We start from the raw sequence: 5,869 nt of genomic DNA, 5'->3' as shown, positions 1-5,869 counted from the left end.
ATTGGATTGGAGCAGTTGTTGTGTTCCACTCACCAGTGATCCTAAGATCACTTGAGCAGTCCTCTAGGGANCATGGGGGTGTCTGCCCACTCCGTGCCCTAGGTGACCCGGTGCTGGTGCAGACCAGAAGGGACTTGTGCCCCTGATCAGGCCCGTTCTCTGCTGGCCTAGTGATGTCTCAGGTCCTGTACACAATTGGATTGGAGTAGATGTTGTGTTCCACTCACCAGTGATCCTAAGATCACTTGGGCTGTATTCTAGGGACCGTGGGGGGTGTCTGCCCATTCCCTACCCTAGGTGACCTGGTGCTGGCGCAAACCAGAAGGGCATGAAAGAATCTTTGAAAGTATGTTTCTAGGGATTGTTTCTTCTTGACAAAACACTTTCTTCCAGTTAAGCCTCATGCACAAATCCTATACTACACATTTTAATGAATTGATTCCAGAAGCTTTTTTCTTCTCCACATTCATTAATTTTCCCTCAAGTCTAAAAAAATTTCTTAACCCTTTTCATAGTTAAGTATGAGAGTCACTTATATAACCACACCATCTTGCTTTACAGACGAGGAACCCTAAAGCCAATGTCACAAAAGGGTGTTAAATGAATATTTAAAATAGAAAGAGACTACAAGTGTTCAGAATCAGCCTGACCCAAGGAGAGATTCATTATTTGCCTTTGGCTTCTGGGAGGGTAACATCTTAGTCCTTGAAATATCACCTGTTCAGTAAGGATTCTTCTGTTTTCCTGGGTGTCTTGGGCTATACAAAGTCAAAGAAAATAATATTATTTAGAGAGGAACTGCTTGGTACCTTAATAAGCCAAATTACTGCTTAAAGTTTGACAGGATTGGACAGAATAAATAATAAATCATATAATGGTTTCCATTAAAGTCCTGCATTGTCAAGTCATCTAGCTGCTCCCTATCTGGTCATGACTTGATGTTATCTACATAGTCAATCACATCTTCCATAAAATCTCAACATCACCCTAACTGCTAAATATACAAACCTTGATTTTCATCTTTCTTTCTACTTCATGCTGCACATAAGTACAACCCCATGTGCTCTCGTAGTCCTGGATGTGATTTTCCCCTGGGCTTCAACTATATGGAACTGACATATTGTTGCCTATCTTATCTGCCCTCTCTCAAGAGATATGTGTTTGGTCTTTGTTTTCAATTGTTTAAAGAATAAGTACCCTTTTACAAGTATGTGATTAGGAGTCAGACATAACTAAAATGTCCAAATGCAATGAACCAAACTTTCAAGTGATGGAAGCACAATAAGACTCAATTATCATGTCCTTCTTTCATTTTAACCATTTCCCATTTCTCCACCTACTAAATCAAGTTGAGATTCTGATTGTGGCACTCAAAGAGGAATGACAGTGAGAACTCAAGAGTTAAGAAGACTAAACTATGAGAAGCTTTTCCAGTGTCAGAACCAAAGTTGGTGTACACATTGAAACTGCCTTGCTGGTATTTTGTTTTGTCGTGCCAAGAGACTGAACAGACCTCCTTGGCAAGCTTGATAGCAACAGGCTCAGAAAATAGATTTTGGTCAACGCCAGCAGCAGTGTCTCATGGAACCATGTTATAAACAGTTCTTCTTGAGTAATTTAGTGTCTTTCAATTTCATGGCCATGGTCTGCAGCAATGAGTACAGCCTTGTACTCATCATGGTGTTCATAAAGGAAACATAGAGTGGCCAGGGCTGACTGCACTGAAGGGCTCAGGGTATGTAGACCCTAAGCTCTTGGCTAGTTCTAGACAGCAATTGAAGGATTTAATTATAGCTTATTTTGAACTCCATGGATCTCTTCTGAGAAGTTCTTGCTGTTATCTTTAAAAGCTAGTGAAATATTGGCGCAGAATGGTACCAAATCCTTAAAGCAAGAGAAAAGAGAAAATTCAGATTGTTTTGACAGCTATCGAGTTCTGCAAACAGAGTAGGCTTTCTACTCTGGCTCAGGGGTCATGTTCACTTGTGTCTCCCGAGACTGCTGAAATTATAAGCAAGTTATTCTGTTTTAATTTTTCTTCCTGAAAAAGAGAATCTCTTAGAAACAAGATTAATATTTCTTATGTTTTTTTATATTTTGTCTGCAATTTCAAAACCTATGCATTTGTAAGTACAGAATTATACTATTCAGAGAATGAAATTAAAACAACCCAAAACTTTTAGACATTCTCCAGGTGACTACATAGGCATAATGAAACTATACAAAATAGTATGGGGCAACAAAAAAGCACTGTGTCATTTCTCATGAATAAAATTTAAAAGTAATAACAAACTAGCCATACTAGATTAGAAGCTGGCATATATTATAACTGTAAAAGTTATTTTCATTTTAAGCTTCACTTCTTAATTTTCGTGGAATACTTTGCCTATTAAAACATTCCTGGGAGATGCTTATTTCGCCTCATCTGTGATAAGTAATGGAACATTGTCTCTTTCTTGAGGAACATGCTAATAGAGGCTGCAGGATTCCATAAAAGCAAGAGCTTTAGTGGGTAGAACTTTGTATAATGCAGGGAGGGATCCAAGCATCCTTTCCATAGTTCAACCTGCCTGGTGCTGTTGAGTTCTTAACAGTACAAAAGGATGCCTTTCAGAGAAATGAAATTTTAGGCTACATTTCAGCTATATTAAATTTTGAAAGTGAGAAGTATGATTCTTTTTAATATTTCTTTATTGCTCAAATCAGTCAAGACATCAAAGACTCAACTATATCTTTACCTGTCTTCCTCCAAATTTTTGAAGAGCCAACATGTTCACATTTTTCTTTGGTCATTCAGTGATGACATGCAAATCTCTCAGCACATATAATTGTTTTGCCTTAATTTTATACTCAAAAGAATTAGAAGCATATGAAATTTAGTTATTCAAACATATTTCTGGAGTGAAGAATAAGTGCTTTTATGTTTGTGGTAGACATGTCATGTCATAAAAAAATAATCTTTTAATGTTGCTTCCTTCATAATCTCACTGTGTTCTTCAGATAAAGTACATCTACTCCCCAGAGTCTTGATTTGACCATATAGTAAATGAACAGAAAACTCCAAATCAGTCCATTTTTATTTAACAATGTAAATGTGATGCTAAAAAATTCAAAAGTTTAGCTACAAATTCTTTCCTGTTAGTTTTTAAATTCTATATAAGGTAAGATTATCTACACTTAGAACATTATATTCAGGCTACCAATTTTTATTAGTTACTTGTTTTCTGCCATTTTGTGTAAGCTGGCATAAGCATACACATACGATGTGTATTCGGGAGATCTGTGAGGCCAGAGGAGGGAATTATAAATCCTGAAACTGGGTACAGATCTGTGGAGGGCTCTATTTTCCTCTCCTCTGCCTAGTGGATTGGTGTATCTTCCCAAGGATAACCTCCTTTCTGTTTTCCATACCTGTACATATTTCCCGAGGAATTCAACAGTTTTTATGTTGACAGTCAAAATATGTATGCTCATGAGTCTGAATCAAATGAACCTTAAGTTGAAAACTGAATCATTGCATTTAATAACTGTTTTTCACGTAGCCTCAGTTTTCATTAATGTTCTGTATCCTTTCAAATTTAAGTCTTCATACTTCCCATATCCCAACTGATGAATGAAAATATTTTAACGACCATTCCTTTTCCATCATCTCTAGAACTTGATTGTTTTTGTCATTATGACTTTGAGTCTTAAGAACCCCTAGTAAGTCTACTTTGTCTCTTCTACACATAAGCAGTGAGAGTGTTCATTTTTTTCAAAATCAATTAATGATTATATTTCTTATCTTCTGAAGGCTACATAATAGTCTCATGCAGATTAAATTATAAATATTTAAGTAACATATCTCCTTTTCATAAACCAGGCCTCCCAGACCTCTAGCTTAGTAACCACTCCCTCTTTCATGGGCAATATTACAGGGACCAGATTTACTTATTCCACACCTGTAATTCCTTCGCATGCTGTGCCTTTTAAATTAATACTATGCTATATCTTTTCAAAGCCCTTTTCATTTTTCTTCCCTCACACATCACTGAGACAACTATTTCTTTCTCTGTTATAAGGATGAATATTCTTTCCCTCTTCTCCAACAGTCCTCTGTGCACACCTCCAGTGTGCTACCAAAGACATTATATTACGCCTTTGTTTGTGTCCATATTTCTTTATGGAGTATTTTCTAGTTATGAACTAGATTTTTAATCTACAAAATGACAAAAAAGAAAATGCAAAATAATAAAAAATATTCACAAATTATAAGAAAGTGGATGATTGAATACTACTAGTTCCGAACCACATTTCATTGACTGGTTTCTTCGCCATCTCAGTTTTTATCATGTAAGCTTCTAAATGTCTGGAATCATGCATTTTGCCACAGTTCATTAAGATGTTGTATGAAGTAACATATGCATGTCTAAGATTGGATGAATGATGGGCTAGGGAGAGGGTCAAGCACACCTGCTCTTCTTGCAAACGAGGCTGTTCAGTCCCCAGCATTCATATAAGAACAATCTACAACTTCAGTTCAATAGGTTCTGATGTCCTCTTCTGACATCTCTAGGTACTAGGCATCCATGTGGTGCACATTTACATGGGCAAAAACACTTAAAAATAAAAATAAATAAAAATTTAAATAAGGATTTAATAATTTAATAATTTAATTATATATAGATATATGTATGTATATATAATACATATATAATACATACATATATACATATATATATACATATATATATATATATATATATTGCATTACAGTTTCTCTTTCTTGCTCAATTAATTATAGGAATAAAGACATTATTCCTATTATGGGATAATTATTTAGCATATGTAAGTCAGGAAAATAGAGCAATGATTATTGAAATATATTAAGGCATCTATGTTTCTCTTAAACAAATAATTAGAAACTAAGGTAAATCTGACACCATGCTGTTTTATTTTGTCAAAATTTTACATTTTAAAGGGAAAAGCCTATATTGCAATTAAGATTTAGTTTTAAGCAAAAAGACTCACATACTTCTAAGCCATTAAAGAAAATTAGCATCCATTTCAGTTAATGTAGACAAAGTTAGCACGAATAGAAAACCCAAGAGATTAATCTTGTACTCAGGATACATTAACATTTAGCAGAGATGCCAGCTATGAAATAAATATAGCTGAGGGATTTTAAGAAGGGAATTGTCACTTCAAATGCGAGTAGGTAAGGGCAGTTCTGTCCAGTAAGAACCTGGGCATTAGAAACCTGGATTATAAACTATATCCCAAGCTACTGTTGGCTCTATTTGGACAGGTTCTGCTGAAAAAAGACACTTCCGGGCACTCTGGCTTGCTAGACACAAGTCTGATGGAAGGCATTAAAATTCATTTGTATTTATCACTGTAAACAGTATCCATTTGTAAATTCAGAAGTAGGCTTCATACAAAAATGTAAAATTGCAACATATTTTTGACATAAGCTCTTTTAGAATCTAAAAGATTCTTCATCTACTTTTTTTATTAATCATTCCATTTGTTTACATCTCAACTGATATCCCACTTCCTAGTTATCCCTCCCCTTTCTGCTCTCCCCTTTGCCTGTGTGAGGATGCTTCCCCACCCACCCACTCCTCCAGCATCCCTGTAAGTTTGGGCATCAAACAGCCACAGGACCAATGTCCTCTCTTCCCACTGATGTCAAACAACGCCATCCTCTATATATGTATATATGTATATATGTGTATATGTGTATATGTGTATATGTGTATATGTGTATATGTGTATATGTATATATGTATATATGCATATATGCATTTATGTATACATGCATATATGTATACATGCATATATGTATACATGCATATATGTATACATGCATATATGTATACATGCATAT

Source organism: Mus pahari, chromosome 8, assembly GCF_900095145.1.
Source record: "Mus pahari chromosome 8, PAHARI_EIJ_v1.1, whole genome shotgun sequence".
In the NCBI taxonomy this organism is placed as follows: domain Eukaryota; kingdom Metazoa; phylum Chordata; class Mammalia; order Rodentia; family Muridae; genus Mus; species Mus pahari.
This window is presented reverse-complemented; position numbering follows the sequence as displayed.